The following is a 19,371-nucleotide window of genomic DNA, read 5'->3' as shown; positions in this document are numbered from 1 at the left end:
GCATGGCACTAAGGAAGCATCAGGAAGAAAACTGCCTCGAGAAAACAGAGATGAGGCTGGTCAGGAGAGATGCTCAGAAGCAGTGAAACCTCCTTCACACAGAGGAGCAGGAGGCAAAGGACGCGCCTTCTGGGCGGCAGGAGTGGGTGACAGCCCCGAGGCAGGACAGAGCGGCAGAGCCGTGGCCAGGGCTGGGGGCTGGCTGCCGCTGAGAGGACCAGGGCTCTCAAGAGAGAGGAGAGGACTTCAACGACGGTCAAGTGGTACGAGTCTGCCTTCAGACGCAGGGAGCACAGGTTCGATCCTTGCTTGGGGAACTGGAGTTTAAGAGTTTACACGCCTTGTGGTGCAGCCAAAACAAACAAACAAAATTCTTTTAAAAAGAAAAAAAAAAAAAAAATAAGGAGGCTGAAGCCATATGGCCCAGGGCTGTATCTCATGTCTGCTGTGTGCTTTCACAGGCAATGGTGAGTCCATGGAGACACTGTTAGGAAAACAGGAGGACTGGGTATTTCCTTGAAGGAGGTTGCACCAGGGAAAGAGAATGAGCAGTGCCTGTGTAGACATATACAGGGAAGGGGAGGAGCTGGTTTACACAACTGGTGGGGGAGGGGTGGGTCCTGGCAAGTGTGAATTCCAAGGATGGGCTGGAAACTGGAGCCAAGAGCCAAGCGGAGACTGCAGTCCACGCACAGAATGCATTCTTCTTCCAGAAAGCCTCAGGTTGGCTCCAAAAGCCTTGGAACCTATAGGAATGGGGCCCGCCCAGATCACCTTCTTTACTTAAAGTCTCTTTTAGTTAAGACTGTAGAAGTGGGTCACGTCTACAGAATACCTACTCAGCAGCACTGGGCCAGCACCCTTGACTGGATAACCAGGCGTCACAGTCTAGTCAGGGCAACATATTAAACTGACCATCACAAGGTATGTGCTATCTGCTGAACGAAAGAATGAGCATGTGGCTGAGTGAAGCACAGGAGGCAGAAACAGGCCAGAGATGAGGGACCAGAAAGAGGAAGCCACCAGGGCACCTCAGGAGAGGGAGGGGTGCACTGGAGGCTAGAAGGAGTCATGGAAGCTGGGGGCTGGAGACGCCACACAGGGATCCAAGAAATATTCAGGAAGAGTCTTCTGTAGCGACTCAGAGACAGGATTCTAGATTCCAACACAGGTTTACTGATAAACTACCACTTACCCCCTACCCAACTCTAAAATGCGTAAGCTGGGGTGTCTGTCCTCAAACTCACAGTCTAATTTTGATGAGTCAAATGACAATAAAGGACCATATACAGTTAAAGGGTAAGTTTGTGCCAACAGACTGTACAAGGCTAGCGTGGTCAGAGACGAGCAGGGAGTCAGCAATGGCAAGGACACAATGGGTGAGGTGTGTTCTCTGGGGCAAGGAGCAGGGGCAAGAGGGGAAAATGGTCTGGAACTTTCTGTCAGCATGCCAATGAATCATACAGCGTCTGAGGAAATGGGCAAGGAGAGAGTAAGAATGTTGGTGAGTCAAGAAATGTTTCCTGGATGGGAGGGTTTGTCGCCACATCAGGCACCAGGTCTGTCTCACCCCCAGGAGCGCCAGGTGCCTGCCAAGAGGGCAGTCACTCTCTCACCTGGCCTTCCAGAACTATTTAAACAGAAGATCAACAAATGCCTTTTTCCAAACCAACTTAACTTCTATATAAAGCTAAGGAATTTAAGAAACATACTTAGAGACGCAAGGTACTGTTCACAGGCTACCGTTTTAGGACTAGACATAAAGAATATTAGTATCTGCATGAATGTGCGTGACACACCTCTGGAAGGATGGGCGAGAGGCTGACGGCAGCAGACGCCGCAAGGAAGGGAAGTGAGAAAAAAACATCTCACCAAATATGCTTTGGACCATGGGAGTACATCTCTCCAAATAAATAAAAGGCTAAATACACACGGAATAAAACAAACTCTTGCCCCAAACCTTGCCTCGCCTCACCTAAAAGAAAACAGATTTTTGTATGCAGGATCCATCACTGGAATAAATAACAACAGGAGATTACTATCCACAGGTTAGCAAGAAGCTGGCTTCTCGGAGTCACATCCAGGTGACCTCTGTGTGGGAACACAGCCCCTGTAAGACACAAGCCCTTTCTGGATGCGGGGTCACTGCATGACCATCAGTCACTCCAAGGGACAGAATCACAGGTCTCTTTCTAGTCATGTGTGTCTAGAACCTCGTTTTCAAAACGTGTTCTGAGGATCACTTTGGTGAGGGTGGACAGAGCAGAGTGATGAAAAGTAAAATCCACGAAAAAGATCAATCTAAGAGTGTCAGCACCTCCATCAACTGAACCACATTACTACCAAGGTTTTCTTGGAGGCCTTCTACAGTGTTTATTGAAACAATTCCTGTTGATAAGTGATGAACCAACAGTCCACATTTCATTTTCAAATGCCTCAGTCTTCATGCAGTTTTCTCCAAAACATTACAGATCTGGCCAAGATCTCGCACCTGCAGGGCTGTGGCTGCCTGTGAATCAGATGAAGGCACAGACTGCTCTGCTGGTGGCTGGTTTAACATCTGTGCTGTGCAAAGGCCACACAGAATGACCTGCGCTAGGGCCTGACACAAACTGTGTGTTGTTACTCACTTAGTCGTGTCCGACTCGCTGTGACCCACAGACTGTAGCCTGCCAGGTTCCTTTGTCCGTGGGATTTTCCAGGCAGGAACGTTGGAGTAGGTAGCCACACCCTCCTGGCGGAGGATCTTCCCAACCCAGGGATCGAGCCCACAACTCTTACGTCCCCTGCACTGGCAGGGGGGCTCTTTACTAGTGCCACGTGGGAAGCCCTGACACTTGATGGGTGGTCCCCAAATGGGATTCCTATTCTTTTCAATCCTCCTAAGAGTAAGTAAGGAGCCAATTTTCTGGAGAAGTAATTACACAATACATTTTTTACAGACAAGCTTTTTTTCTACAGAGCAATTACTCGAGCAAAGGAAAATAAATATTAGTATGAATATTGTTATTAATAATCACGCATACACTGGAAGCAGAGCCCGAATCACAAGGGTGCTCATAGAGTCTGTAAACCACAGATTCGAGAACTGGATGGTTTCCTTCTGCAGCTGCCCTGTTAGCAGGCTCACAAGATTGGGGTTTGGTAGAATAAGCAAACATAGCTGAAGAGCCACCCCCCCCACCCCAGGAAATATTCTCAGAGACACAACAAACACCCTCACTCACCACCTCTATTCCTACCTGCTTCCTACCCTGTGTATGCTTTCCTCAACTCACAATCAGGACGAAAGCCAGAATAGCTGTATTGTTTGGTGTTTGCCTTCTACAATATTAAGACTTATGGAGGATAAAACACTTGTTTCATAACCCCCAAGAGTAATCAGCTCAACTGACACACTTCATCCATGTATTATTTATGCAAACATTCACTCTGCATCTAGCGTGGGGCAGGTGTAGCTAAGCCCCACAGGGGCAGTGGGGAGAGGGACACAGACAGGCCTCCCTGTCTGGTCTGGTGATGACAGGAACGTACTGTCCCACGGGATTCCAGCTCCCTGAACTGGTCTGGACGGCAACCCAGCCAGGTCCTCGCGAGGCTGCTCACGACACCTGGGCCAGGTGCTAAATAAGCAAGGGTGTGGGCTGCAGTGGAGTGTGCAGAGGCAGGAAAGGGGACAGAGTCTGGTCCATGCAGGGGCTGGATCTAGCTGGATCCAGGTTGGTCCAACGTGAATGGAAGTGTGCTTTAATCAGTTTTGTTGCACTACTGGATTCAGCTCTTACCTGCCTCGTTTTATAGCATTTGCTCAGGATTGCAAGTAAGCTGACATGGGGAGAGAAGAGGAGCCTCATCTAACATCTTGGCAGCTAACAATTAGTGCTTTTGGTTCTTTACTTGGGCAGGAACATGGTAAAGTCATACACTACTTTTGGAAGATAAGCCTGGACAGTATGAAAATGTTCAGTTTGGGCACAGTGTTTAACCCTGGAACTGCACCTTAAGCGTCAGCAGAGGAACAGAACACTCTGCTAGCCACGTGCCCAGGGCAGTTTATAAGGAATCACAGAAGGCCCCTGAATGTGGGCAGGTCTCTGAGAACCTTATAGTTTCTTGACCAGGAAGGCCCAGAGACCCTTCCAGGTTTCCTATGAGATGAAAACTTCTCATAATGATACTAAGATAGGACTTGGCCTTTTTAAACCCTTCTCAAGTAAGCAGTGGATTCTCTAACTACACAACAATGGAAAGCTGATGCCGAGGACTTCCGTGGTAGTCCGATGGTTGAGAATTCACCTTCCAACACAGGTGATGAGGATTCAATTCCTGGTCAGGGAACTAAGATCCCACGTGCCACGGGGCAACAAAGCCCATGTGCCACAACTAGGGAGCCTGTGCACTGAAACAAAGACCCAGCACAGGAAAAATAAAACTATTTCTTAAAAAGAAAGCACACGCCCTTGAGAGCCCAGATATCTGAGTAAAGGGATCCGCATCCATTTCTAATGTATTCAAAAATTATTACATGATGTTCATTTAAAAAACTATGCCAAGTGATTTTAAGATGGGCATGGTATTTGATGAGAGCTTCTATTATCTGGGAAACTCAAATAGGACACTTTTTCCTAATGATTACAAAACACTGAGGTCCTGCATGTGTCTAAAATTCTAGGGGATAAAAGGAAGGGGCTTGGGTACAAATGTGGGAACAAAAACTAAGCCTTTTTGGTTTTTTTTAAGCTAAAGATCAAGCTTACATTTTCAGCTTGAAATGTATGAAAATAATTAGTTATTTTGTTGTTCTTCTTGATTGTTCTTGTTGTTCTTCAGTATTGTTGTTCTTCTTGATCATTTTAATTTCATTTCCCTATATGCCTAACTCACTACATCCTGTTGTCTTATCATAATAACCTGCAAGGAGGAAGGCAGACTGGGTCACTGCGAAGCCCAGCCACACACAGACTTTTAGTAAATACAGTTGGACAATGGTAACTGTGATAATGAGTCTTTTTTTCATTCCTTCACAGAAACAGAGTAACTGTTGAAATGCCTGAAAACTCTTTAACTATGTATAAGATGGAGTTTAGGATTTTTTGATCTGCAGCTACCTACTCTCACATTGGGGTTTTTGTTGCATAAAATATTAATAATGCCAATTCATCAGTTTACCAAATGGCATCTTGCTGTATTCAAAAGCGTGTTCATTACTCAAAAGACCATCTGTCTAAGAGCCCAACAGAAGGTTTAAATAATCACAATCTAGTGAAGAATGTATGGTCACATTATATCAAGTCAAATATTTACATTTCCCAGTATTTTAAATATGAACATTCCTACCCCGCCATCCACCACAAGTCAGCCTTAATTACTATGTCTTTTCTTTCTTTTCTTATTTTTATCCTCTATATTTTCAAACTAATATAGAAATGGCAAGGATAGCTTTCACTCAGGCAAACAGGACTGCCGGTCACAAGAGTCTGTGCAGCACCTCCATTTAGACAAGAAATAATCCTAACAGCAGCAGTATTTTCAACCAGAAAAGCAGTTCAACAGTATTACACAAAGCACAAAAACATTTTAGAAAAACAGCTGATTCTGCCTTTCTGAGTATTAATAATTGTGGTCATTGTTGCTGCTGCTACAAGCAAAATCAGTTGCCGTCAACAGCTCTGCTGGTCTCATCTCAAGGAATCCAACACCCCTGTCATCTTCAAAATGCAGATAACAGAACCCACTGCTGGGCAAACTCTTTTCCACCTGGGCAAGTGGTACAGACAAGAAAACTCAAGACGTATATGGGTTAAAACAGACAAACAACAACAAACAAAAGGGCCTGTATTCAAAATGTCCTCTAAAATATTCAAAAACATGGATGGGACTTCCCTGAGGGTCCACTGGTTAGGAGTCTGCCTTCCAATGCAGGGAGGGTTTCCTGGTGGCTCAGATGGTAAAGAATCTGCCTGCAAAGAAGGAGACCAGGGTTTAATTCCCGGTTCAGGAAGATACCCTGGAAAAGGGACTAGCTACCCGCCCCATTATTCTTGCCTGGAGAATTTCAAGGGCAGAGGAGCCTGGCAGGCTACAGTCCATGGGGTTGAAATAGTCAGGCACCACGGAACGACTAACACTTTTACAGTTTACTTCACTTTTCTAATGCAGGGAACTCAGATTCAATCCCCAGTTAGGGAAATAAGACCCCTCCCACATGCCACGGTACAACAAAGCCTGCACGCTCTAGAGCCCATGGTCCACAAATAGGGAAGCCTGCACACCACGCTGAAGCCCTTGTGCTCCAACATGAGTAGCCCATGTGCCTCAGCTAAAAGCTGCACACTGCCACAGAGACCCAGTGCAGCCAAAAAAAATTATATATATATATACATTTCAGGAAAAAAATCAAGAATATGCACACTGCAACAGAGACCCAATGCAGCCAAAAAAATTATATATATATATACATTTCAGGAAAAAAATCAAGAATATGCACACTGCAACAGAGACCCAGTACAGCCAAAAAAAAAATTATATATATACATTTCAGGAAAAAAATCAAGAATATGCACACTGCAACAGAGACCCAGTGCAGCCAAAAAAAAATTATATATATACATTTCAGGGAAAAAAATCAAGAATGTGGAAATAGGAAGGAAAAGGAAAATCGGGGGGGGAAGGGCAACATGGAAGAGATGCTGTTAAATCAATTAATCAGGCTCCAGCTTACAGCAGCGAGTACAGATGAGGAACAGCTAAACAAAAACACAAAATTGAGAGATAGGCAAAGACAAGTGGAAACTGCAAGGACTTCAGAGAACACGCATCGTGAAAGGAAGGGGAATCCTCTTCCCTCCACCTACTATCTGGGTGGCCTTGGAGAAACTACCCTGAATCTTTGAGCCAGCCTCCCTATTCATAAAGGAATAATAAAAGATGTGATATGACAGGCAGGAAGATTCAATGAGATAATATGATGCTCGTGTTTGGCCCTCCAAAGAAAAAATTAAGTTGATTTCTCCTCTCATTTTCCCCTTGAATATGTTCTGCTTTTTAAATGACCCAGAACAAATTTTTCTCCACCTGCAAGATGAAAAGGTGAGATCTGAAACACTACACGACTGAGGGTCGCTCAGACTTTTAATATCCAAGGACTAGAGGGACGCTGAGCACAGCTGGTAGGGTGATTACTGCTCCACGAGGTACTGATACCACAAACCGAGGGTGCCGAGCAGCAGGCATCTGAGCAAGTGGTGGAAACCAGGCCCTGTGCCAGACTGGAGAGGCGGGCGGTCCTCACAGCTCGATCTGTGAAGGAAGGAGGCTCAGGGCCCAGGGCGCAGGGGAGATGGGAGCGTGCCTCAAACAACAGTTCTACTCTATCTTCAAAGAGAGAAAAAGGGCCGCACACTCCAGGCTGGGCAAAGCCTCACAGAGGGTGATGGATAAACAGGTCTGGCCAGAGCAATCAATTCATGTTTAAGCAAACAGTAAAAGCTATGGCTAGAAACACTATTTAGCAGATGCGCTGAGCATTAAAAGCAAGGTCAAGGATCTGTAACTTTATCTTGAAAGCCCCAGGTTTTCAAGTCAGAGAAGTGTTTTGATTATAAACAGTATTTAGCCCTGTACCTGACCAAGAGGAATCAGTGATTAAAAGATAGCTTTCAAGGTCTTCCCTGATGGTTAAGTAGTTAAGACTTCACCTCCCAACACAGGGGTATAGGTTAGATCCCTGTTCAGGGAGCTAAGATACCACATGCCTGGAGGCCAAAAAACCAAAACATAAAATGGAAGCAATATTGTAACAAATTCAATAGACTTTAAAAATGGTCCACATCAAGGAAAAAAAAAAGCTTTCATCAGTATCAATAAAAACATGCCTATAAATAACATCACGTTTTTCTTGACTCTTGAGGTACAAAGCTGAAACCAAGAGAGTATGGCTCTCACTGACTTTGTAAGCATTTGCTGTATAAAAGAATGCGTAAATAAATGGATTACCCCAGGAAATGGTGTCAGGGGAAGAAAACAGGAGAAAGAAGAGGGGAAGAGGCAGGACCAATGAAATCGAAAGTGAATTCTGGAAGTGACAGGCTCCAGGCGACACAAGAGCAATAGGCCTCACCCCAGGCCCAGCTCCAGATGGGAGGTGGCCGCACTGCCCAGGGCGAGAAGCCCACCCAGACGCTGACACAGGCAGGGCCCCACTGGTTACTGTATTTACATTCTTCCCCTCTCTGGCAATTATGGGATGTTTTCCTCTTCTTGCAAGCATGCACGCATACATGCTAAATCACTTCAGTTGAGTTGGACTCTGCGACCTCATAGACTGCAGCCTGCCAGGCTCCTAGGTCCTTGGGATTCTCCAGGCAAAACTACTGGAGTGGGTTGTCATGCCCTTCTCCAGGGGATCTTTCATACCCAGGGATCAATCCATGTCTCTTAAGTCTTCTGCATTAGCAAGTGGGTTCTTTACCACTAGCATCACCTGGTAAGCCATTTCCTCCCCTTACAAATGTATATTTTATATATATATATATCAGTTCAGTTCAGTCGCTCAGTCAAGTCTGACTCTTTGCGAACCCCTGGACTGCAGCACGGCAGGCTTCCATGTCCATCACCAACTCCCGGAGCTTACTCAGACTCATGTCCGTTGAGTTGGTGATGCCATTCAACCATCTCATCCTTTCTCATCCCCTTCTCCTCCCACCTTCAATCTTTCCCAGCATCAGGGTCTTTTCCAATGAGTCAGTTCTTCGCATCAGGTGGCCAAAGTATTGGAGTTTCAGCTTCAGCATCAGTTCTTCCAATGAATATTCAGGACTGATTTCCTTTAGGATAGACTGGTTCAATTTCTCTGCAGTCCAAGGGACTCTCAAGTCTTCTCCAATATCACAGTTCAAAAGCATCAATTCCTCAGTGCTCAGCTTTCTTTATAGTCCAACTCACATCTATACTTGACTACTGGAGAAACCATAGCTTTGATTAGATGAACCCTTGCTGGCAAAGTAATGTCTCTGCTTTTAAATATGCTATCTAGGTTGGTCACAGATTTTCTTCAAAGGAGCAAGCGTCTTTTAATTTCATGGCTTCAGTCACCATATGCAGTGATTTTGGAGCCCCCAAAATAAAGTCTGTCACTGTTTCCATTGTTTCCCCATCAATTTGCCATGAAGTGATGGGACCAGATGCCACACTCTTAGTTTTCTGAGTGTTGCGTTTTAAGCCAACTTTTTCACTCTCCTCTTTCACTTTCATCAAGAGGATCTTTAGTTCTTCTTCACTTTCTGCCATAAGGGTGGTGTCATCTGCATATCTGAGGTTATTGATATTCTTCCTGGCAATCTTGATTCAAGCTTGTGCTTCATCCAGCCTGGCATTTCATATGATGTACACTGCATATAAGTTAAATAAGCAGGGTGACAATATACAGCCTTGACATACTCCTTTTCCTATTTGGAACCAGTCTGTTGTTCCATGTCTAGTTCTAACTGTTGCTTCTTGACCTGCATACAGATTTCTCAGAGGCAGGTCAGGTAGTCTGGTATTCCCATCTCTGGGAGAACTTTCCACAGTTTGCTGTGATCCACACAGTCAAAGGGTTTGGCATAGTCGATAAAGCAGAAGTAGGTGTTTTTCTGGAACTCTCTTCCTTTTTCAATGATCCAGCGGATGCTGGCAAGTTGATCTCGGGTTCCTTTGCCTTTTCTAAATCCAGTTTCAACATCTGGAAGTTCACAGTTCACGTACTGTTGAAGCCTGGCTTAGAGAATTTTCAGCATCACTTTGCTAGCATGTGAGATGAGTACAACTGTGCAGCAGTTTGAGCATTCTTTGGCATTGCCTTTCTTTGGGATTGGAATGAAAACTGACATTTTCCAGTCCTGTGGCCACTGCTGAGTCTTCCAAATCTGCTTGCATATCGAGTGAAGCACTTTCACAGCATCATCTTTTAGGATCTGAAATAGCTCAACTGGAATTCCATCACCTCCACTAGCTTTGTTCATAGTGATGCCTCCTAAGGCCCACTTGACTTCCCATTCCAAGAAGTCAGGCTCTAGGTGAGTGATTACACCATTGTGATTATCTGGGTCATGAAGATCTTTTTTGTACAGTTCTTCTGTGTATTACTGACACCTCTTCTTAATCTCTTCTGCTTCTGTTAGGTCCATACCATTTCTGTCCTTTATTATGCCCATCTTTGCATGAAACGGTCCGTTGGTATCTTTAATTTTCTTGAATATTAGAGAATATATACATTGAAATCCTCTTCAACTATAACACTCATTTTAAAATTTGACCTCTGTGAATATTTCCTCTCTGTTACCAGACTCTGAATTCCTAGCACACACATAACATTTCCATTGATTATGGAGCTGGAGCCATCAATGAGTGACCACAATAAAAATTTTCCGATTAAGAACAAATAAGGCATCAACAAAGTCAAACTTCCACTAACCTCTTCATTCCTGAAATCGGGCATTCATTAAGCATTTACTAATGGGCAAGGCCCCATGGCAAGCAGTGAAAGATACATAAACCCAAAGCTCTGACTTAAGGAAACTTACAATCCACTCAAGCAGGCAAGATGAACAAAGTCATCTTCCCACAAAACTGCTTTCAATTTCTTCTGTAGACAATATGGGTTTGTTTTTGTTTTTTTTCCCCCAACAGAGTAACTACTGAGGATCAAAATGGATACATTCGATTTTAAATTTCTATCTTGATTATCAGTCTGTACTTCTGAGTGACAGATGTTAACAAATGCAAAAATTATTTAAATGCAGTTATCAGAGAAAGTCAGAAAAGAAGGAGAAATCTCTAAGTAAAATAAGGCACATCAGTGGCAAGATTGCTTTGGAACTTCAGTAACAAGACAGATATGTTCCAGTGAGAGATTGGCTCACATAGGAAAAGTCACAGGAAAGGGTTCTGCAAAAAGAAGGGATTATGAAATAGAATATACATTCAAAGTTCTATTTTTAACAAATTTACCTTAATCCAACCTCCCAAATAAGGAAGTCTTCAATAGGAAAACCCCTTCCACAAAGCTTACCTCAAATCAGTTTCCTTTATTCTTTCTCAGGATACTGTTTCGAGTTCTCTGCAGTTTGCTTTTGCAAGAAGGCTAGTCTAATGAAGAATGAAACAATTACTTATTTCAAGAAGTGGGCCATTTAGGTAAGGCAGACATATTTTGACACTATGGCACACGAAGGGATGTTTTTCTTTCTAGAAACGGGATCTGTAGCCAGGCATGTTTGGGGTGCACCCTGGCCCTGCGGCTGTCACAGCGAGCTGGACGTTGTTCCCATGAATCCCACAGAGTTTATCAGTTTAATTTTAACTAACAGACTAAAAAAGTTTCACTTATTTTTATTAAACTAACAATGGGGAAATAATTTCCAACAATGAGTGTCTATATGAGCAAGGCTGCGGACCATCCACGAGTGTAATTAACAAAACCAAAAGTCCTCTTTTCTCTCCCTATTAAGTATTTGACTTACATCCTTATAATAAGTGCCTATGAAAGAAAAGCACGTAAGTTAAACCATAAACTGCATTTACAAACGGATGCACAGGGACTTCCCTGGCAGTCCAGTGGTTAAGACTGAGCGTTCCATGCAGGGGGTGAGGATTCAGTCACTGACTGAGGAACTAAGATCCCACATGCCCCGAGGTGTGGCCCAAAACAAAACAAATGGATGTATCCTCATTAGTCAATTCTGGCTGAGGCTTTTACTTCAAAGTCAGATATAACACAAACTCTACTCAAGGCTCTAAATCACAGAGCATGTGCTCATTAGTACTAGGGCAACAGGCAACACTTGGACTGAACAAAGGAAATTGTTCAGAGAAATGTGTTGTGTTGCCTTGTAGTTGTGGTATCCCCAAGACAAATTTAAACAGGAAAGTGTTTAGACTCAAAAACACACCCCTACGGTATACAGGCCAGATTTGGAAAGCAGGCATTCCTGGAGGCAAGTCTGGAGGTAACCTGACTCACAGTGACCCTGACCTAACCTGGCGCTAACCTGGGGCTAGAGAATCCACAGAACACTCTCCAAATTCAACACTCCGACGAGGGCGAGCATGGAGACCCCCACTCCGCCCACGTCCTAAAGACTGGCTCTAACCACATGCCGCAGTCCACAGATCCTACCACTGCTCTGCCATACACAGGCTCTCAAGGAAATATCTCTAAGACAGAGAAGACAGCCATGTATAATTCACCTTTTTCAAGGCCCTCCAACAAAGCCCCCCAACTGCCAATGTAATCTAATAATTAGCATATGTAAGGGTAAAGCTCTAGACCATGACATCAGCCTCACAGAAAATCAGCAGATTCGAAAAGCACCCACTAGCCCACTGGGTCTTTGGGAATTCCAAATAAATGAACGGATGAAAAGGACAGAGCAGCAGGAGGAGAGTGGACCCCAGTCTCAGTCCTAGAAAAGACCAAAAACCATTTCTAAATGGAGCCATTCTGTGAATTCTTCATTGTAGAAGAATGAGGGGGTGGGGGGGGGGGGGAGGGTGTTCATCCATCACAAGGGTATTAACTGAAAACCTGCTTCCCTGGCAACGATGTCCTTGGGCAGCATTCTGAAGCAGAGACTAGCCCAAGTAAAAGCAGAGGACTGTCAACAGGTCAAGGATCGCCTCCCCATGGTGAGAGTCCCTGCGGAGCTAACACGGGATTTCTTAGACACGACATTCCGACCAAAGATAGCACGAATGCTCAGGCTGAAGTACTGGCCTCAGGAATTCAGGGTCCGCTGTGCTGTTCAATGACGCTTCATGTGCAGACTGTGATTAAAGCTGATAACTCGGCCTGTTCTAGGAACTAACAAAGGAATGTGTGTGCACGCTCAGTCACTCGGTCGTGTCCAACTCTTTGTGACCCCGGGGACTGTAGCCTGCCAGACTAATCTGTCCATGGAATTTTTTCAGGTAAGAATGCTGGAATGGGTTGCCATTTCCTCTCCAGCAGATTTTCCCAAACCAGGGATCAAACCCACACCTCCCGCATCTCCTGCCCTGGCAGTACCACTGTCCAACAGAAGAATGAACTGAACTAAACCAAACCAAGTCTCCAGCATCAAGGCTTATGCTGGTAGACCCTGCAAAATCTCCTCCACATCGATTTCAATGTTGGCCCAATGTCAGTGTTGGGGCCCCAAGGTGGTAGGGGTGCCACCGTTGCTCAAGCAGAGATATCCAATTGGTGAACATCATTCACTTTTTTTTTTTATTTAGTTTTACTTTTTTTGGCCATCCCCACAGCATGTGGGGTCTTTAGTTCCCCCAACCAGGGATCAAACCCAGGCCCTCTGCAAAGGAAGTGTGGAGTCTGCATCACTGGACCAGCAGGGAAGTTCCTCCACTTACTTTTTAAAAGAAAGACTGAAATCCAAAACTTCCCTTCCCTCCCTTCAGTGATAGGGAGGGCCACAGTGCAGTTTTAACGCACCTGGTGAAAATAAATTCTGTAAAAGTGCTCGAAGCGCTGCAAGACCCTAACAGGAATATGATCCCTGCCACTTAGGAGGCGGCTTATACATGGGACACAAACTTCATGCAGATATGGAAAAACTGGACAGGTAAGTGTATATAGTTCAGAGACAGAACAAGATAAAGTCCAGAGAAAGGATGTATCACCAGGAGTTATTTTCAATCACACTTGAGAATCTTGAACTTTTGCTCTGTAAAACATTTTACCGTCTCTTCTACAGTGTTTTAAAAATAGAAGAAGACTGAAAGGCTCTGAGCTAATGAACACGGGGCTCAGACTTAGGTCTGCAAAACAACAAATAAGATTATTTACCCAAAAAACTTAAACTACGCTGCTTTTAAAAAGTTCATTTCACGGGGGGAGGATTCAGGATGGAGGGGTCACATATATACCTCATGGCCAATTCATACAGATGTACGGCAGAAACCATCACAGTACTGCAAAGTGATTATCCTCCAAATAAAATTAATAAATAAGTTTTTAAGTCCACTTCATTTCCATTTTTTAGATCCAGATACCAAATTTCAAAGAGTACAGAATGGAGGAAATCAGAATAGCCAAGAGAGATACAAGAGAGACGCTTATGACCATTCTAGGACCACAGTCAAGAATGGAGAGAAAATCCTACATCCAACAAACGTAAATTTTCACCTGTGCTCCGTCAGCAAAAGATGAACAAATACTAAAGACGACTGCTAAATAAAGAAAAAGGGCAGAAGGAGGTGAGAGGCTGGCAAGGTCAGTGCCTGTCAAATCCACCAGAGGTGCTGGTGGAAAAGTCCACTGAACAGACTCAGGAGGCTTACAGAAAAGACGGGAGGACACAGCACACTGAATGCCAGCTTCGGTCCAGGCTCCGCTTGAGGCATTCAACTTAGGGTAGGATGTCCAATGACGTGGTTAGCAACATCCCTGTTAAATGTGAGATAAGGCACTCAGAGAGTTTAGTTAGCTTTTCAGCTGTGGAAGCAACATACTATACTCCAGGGGTAGGTGTTTAATTTTAGTCTGAGTAAGTGAGTGAAGTCGCTCAGTCGTGTCCGACTCTTTGCAACCCCATGGACTGTAGCCTACCAGGCTCTTCTGTCCATGGGATCTTCCAGGCAAGGGTACTGGAGTGGGTTGCCATTTCCTTCTCCAGAGGATCCTTCCGATCCAGGGATTGAACCCTGGTCTCCCGCATTGCAGGCAGACGCTTTACCAACTGAGCCACCAGGGAAGCCTAATTTTTTTTTTTTTTTTAGTCTAGGGTCTACAAAATTCTTCTTGTGTGTTTCTTCAATGTGCATGCCACTGACTCTCCTAACCCACAGGATGCTAGACCCTCCAAGACTATGACTTCAATCAGAAGTTCCAATCCCAGGGATTTCCCTGGTGGTCCAGTGGTTAGGACTCTGCACGTCCAATGCAGGGGGCCCGAGTTTGATCCCTGGTCAGGGAACTAGCTCCCACATGCCACAGCTAAAGATCTCGCATGCTGCAACTAAGGCCTGGCACAGCCAAGTAAATAAATAAGCATAAATGCTTTTTTAAAAAAAAAAGAATTTCCACTCGCTACCACTGAGCCCTGGTTACCCCAAACCCCCAGGCACTACAGCTTCCCTAAATTCGGCAAGAACAGTTTCTCTCCAGGCAATAAGTCTTTCCTGTGTTCTTACCACCTCTGGGACCATGGCTCTCACCAGCTTTGTATCCTGGCAAACACTACCCAATATCATTACTTATTCATTTACATGTTGTCTGTCCCCCTGCTAGACTAAGAATCTAGAAAGCACAGAAAGTTATCCAATTTCCTATTCTCTCTCTGTGCCTAACAAGGTACCTGGCACGGTGAAAATGCAAAGCAAAAAGCAACCAACCAACAAAACCTGTCAGCTAAACAAAACAACGCCAGGCAGCCTGGAGCCAGCAAGCGCCACCCCGCCCAGCACCCTGTGCAAGCATGGGACCAGGTGACAGACAGAGCCCACAGGTAAAACATTCAGGCAGAGTGCTCTTATATGAACTCTTACATCCACATCAGTGGAGCAACGTTGGTGTGGAGAGGAAGCCAAAACAAAGACACAGCCCTACTGGAAAAAGTGACACGTCGTAAACAACATGGTTCAAACAGAACCCTACCTGGAAACTGGAGGTCATGGCCTTTCATCTGGAACAGAGAACCCTCCCCAGAGGCATGAGAAGCAAGGGGATCCACCACCAACAACCCCCCACCCCACCCCCCACTACCATCCCCCACCACCACCACCAAGATTCAAATTTAAAAGAACAAGAAGCCTTGAGGCCTGTAATATTTAACTGTTAAAGGTCTAAATAATGTCAAAATATAATTAAAGAAGGCGTTTTGGTCAGGGAATGGAGATATGGCGAAAGAAGAAACCTACAGCAAATTCTAATGTCCACAGGCAAAGGACCCCTAACCAGGGTGGAAAGGGTTAGGCGCTCAGTGGTGTCTGACTCTTTGCGACCCCATAGACTGTATCCCACCAGACTCTTCTGTCCATGGGATTCTCCGGGCAAGAATACTGGAGTGGGTTGCCATTTCCTTCTCCAGGGGGTCTTCCTGACCCGGGAACCAAGCGTAGGTCTCCTCCATGCAGGCAGATTCTTTACCCTCTGAGACACGAGGGAAGCCCGCTACACAGGGTGTCTCCTCTTAACTGTCACTACAGGCTCCAGCAATCCTTCAATTCACCCCTTTTCCCATTGCAAAGGTGCCCAGCAACCTTCTGACCTCTGCCTACCTGGAGGCAGTGAACATGGGGACCAAGAAGAGGTCAGTATTCAGGGTCCCATGATGGTTATATTTATTTTTGTAAATTACTAATGGGGCATCTTTGGTGCATATTCAGCTTAGTGAACATAGTTAATGTGATTATGGGTCTCAGAGATAATGAAAAAATTGGGTCTGCGAGTGTATTGGGAAAAATTTTTTTTCTTTTTCCTGAATGCCAAATAATGAATATTACCCACAAGAGTCTTCTGAAAGAGTTGGCTGGCACTTTGGCTGGCTGACGCACCATTCTGCATACTTACGCATGTCCTCAAACTGCTACACCATGTCAAAGGACTTTTACTAAGGGTAATCTCTCTCGGTTAACAGCAGTTTTTACAAAAGAGACAACAATCTACTCAGCAAGACTCACCATCCTAATGTAAACCAGATTCTTCATCTCTCAGGGTAGAAACGTCACTGAAACAAGTTTGGCTTCACCAGTATGAAATTAACAGTGCTGGGGCTGAGCTGAGGCTAATGTCTGCAAAATTTAATTTGCAAAAACCAGCCCAAGGCTACCATGATATAAATTCCCTTGATGTGTTAATTTCACACTCTAGAGTCCTCATCCTACCAGTGGGGGGGGGGGCAGGGGCTGGAGTGGGGGGTGAGAGGAGAGGGGTGTTGGTGATCTCCAGCATGTAAAGTAGGGGAGTACCTGAATTCACACAAGTTTCTGGACATCAACATCAGCTGTCCAAGCCCCACAGGGAGTCAGAGCCCAGCTTCCCTCCTGCCAGCCCACAGGGGATGAAAAGGTGACACAGAAATCAGCCCAGCGAGGAAAAAGTACTTGATTACGCAGAGCACCATCACTGGGCACCAGCGTCTCATTCGATAAACTTTTCCTCAACATCTTCATATAAAAGGGATGTTCCAGATACAGGCAAATAATGAGATAAACTCAGCTCAGCCAGATCCAATAGGTGCAGAGTGCTTTGCATTCCAGAGCCAAACGCACAGCCTGGTAAGAAGGACAACCCTGGGACTTTCCTGGTGGCCCAGCATTTAAGACTCTGCACGTCCACTGCAGGAGCCACAGGTTCGATCCCCGGTCAAGGAGCTAAGATCCTGCATGCCGTGGAGTGACCAAGCGCATGCCCCACAATTACTGAGCCCAAGCCGCAACTAGAGAGCCTGTGTGCTCCGGAGCAGATGTTCCACAACGAAAGAAGCCCACCACAATGAAGACCCAGTGCAGCCAAAATAAAATAAAAAATGCCTTGTGAGTCTTACACATTTGCTCACACAGATACGGAGTCAGCTGATACTGACATTTCCTATATGGACCAAGTCTTCAGGAGCTACATCACAGTCTCCAGGTTACCAAGGTCAAGTCGGGCAAGTACGAGTTCCTGGACCTTTCTTTCACCTTCTAATGACATAAATGACCACCTTATCCTCCTAGACTGTCTTCCCAACTCCACACCATAGACATAAATGACCACCTTGTCCTCCTGGACTGTCTTCCCAACTCCACATCACAGTCTATCAAGGTAAAGGAAATAGAGGCTTCACACAAATTTCAAGAAGTGAGCTTTGCTTATTTTAAGTGAATTTGTAAATATGCACCTGGTCTGTCACTATGTCATCAGAAGAAGGACTACATGGAGGCCTTCACTGGCTGGACTCTGAAGGGCCCCTGTTATGATCCTGCTTCATTGTATAAAACTTGCTAACGACCTCTGAGAGATGGTGAAGGACAGAGAAGCCTGGTGTGCTGTATCCACGGGATCACAAAGAGCTGGACACAACTTAGCAAATGAACCCATCAGCATGCAAAGTAACCGAAGCCCCCACTCAACACAAACATGAGACTACAACAATGACAAGGTGATACACTTAACAGTAAGTCTCTCATTGTACAAGGATTCAAGCTGGATCTTACACTGGTTACCTTTGAGTTTGGTCCTAGGTAGGCTGAATACACAGATCACAGAGTCATCCCATGTCCCTCTCTGTCAGAGATGGAAAATAAATGAGCAGGAAAGCAATCTGTGTGCATCCAGGAGAAACGGCCCAGTGATCCTGCTGGTTATTTCTGCCACCTCTACAATATGACATGGAAACAGAGGACAGTCCTCACTCGTGACTGGCAGATCTTAGGTGGGACCCTGCCTAAGTTCCTTAGCATGCTGGGCTTGGAAGCCCTCGCCTATACAACGGCACTCTCAATGACAAGATGATTCCCAAACATGCAGAGGTCCACCTGGACGATTGCAGGAGAAGAATCCTATTTACAATACGAGCCTCCATCTTAACCTTCTCAACCAGAATCCAGGGGCAGGAGAGAAAGGGACATGGGGAAGTGTGTGGAGGGAGCCTGGGAACGGCTAGTTCAAAACAGACCTCAGATGGGACTTCCCCGGCGGTCCAGTGGTTAAGACTCTGCATTTCCACTGCAGGGGGCATGCATGAGCTCGATCTCTGGTCAGGAGCAAAGATCCTGCATGCCACAGACCAAAGAAAGACCTCAAGTGGTGAGCAGGTTTGGAAATGACTAGACTCCTTCAGAATTTTCCACAGTTTATTGTGATCCACACAGTCAAAGGCTTTGGCATAGTCAATAAAGCAGAAATAGATGTTTTCCTGGAACTCTCTTGCTTTTCCCATGATCCAGCGGATGTTGGCAATTTGATCTCTGGTTCTTCTGCCTTTTCTAAAACCAGCTTGAACATCAGGGAGTTCACGGTTCACGTATTGCTGAACCCTGGCTTGGAGAATTTTGAGCATTACTTGACTAGCATGTGAGATGAGTGCAATTGTGTGGTCGTTTGAGCATTCTTTGGCATTGCCTTTCTTTGGGATTGGAATGAAAACTGATCTTTTCCAGTCCTGTGGCCACTGCTGAGTTTTCCAAACTTGCTGGCATATTGAGTGCAGCACTTTCACAGCATCATCTTTCAGGATTTGAAACAGCTCAACTGGAATTCCATCACCTCCACTAGCTTTGTTCGTGGTGATGCTTTCTAAGGCCCACTTGACTTCACATTCCAGGATGTCTGGCTCTAGATGAGTGATCACATCATCATGATTATCTGGGTCGTGAAGATCTTTTTTGTACAGTTCTTCTGTGTATTCTTGC

At 45.1% G+C, this 19,371-nt stretch overlaps 1 protein-coding gene and 1 non-coding gene across 6 annotated transcripts in view; one reads left to right on the top strand and one right to left on the bottom strand.

Moving 5' to 3' along the window:
* Positions 1 to 19,371, bottom strand: part of SIPA1L2 (signal induced proliferation associated 1 like 2) — a 246,651-nt gene that overhangs the window by 153,040 nt on the left and 74,240 nt on the right. The window lies entirely within an intron of this gene.
* Positions 14,879 to 14,951, top strand: TRNAG-UCC. The gene has a single exon. It is a non-coding gene; the product is annotated as a tRNA-Gly (tRNA).

The sequence above is a fragment of the Oryx dammah genome, unplaced genomic scaffold (genome assembly GCF_014754425.2).
Source record: "Oryx dammah isolate SB20612 unplaced genomic scaffold, SCBI_Odam_1.1 HiC_scaffold_6, whole genome shotgun sequence".
Classification (NCBI taxonomy): Eukaryota; Metazoa; Chordata; class Mammalia; order Artiodactyla; family Bovidae; genus Oryx; species Oryx dammah.
Note: the sequence above shows the minus strand (reverse complement) of the source record. Positions and strands in the feature narration are given on the sequence as shown.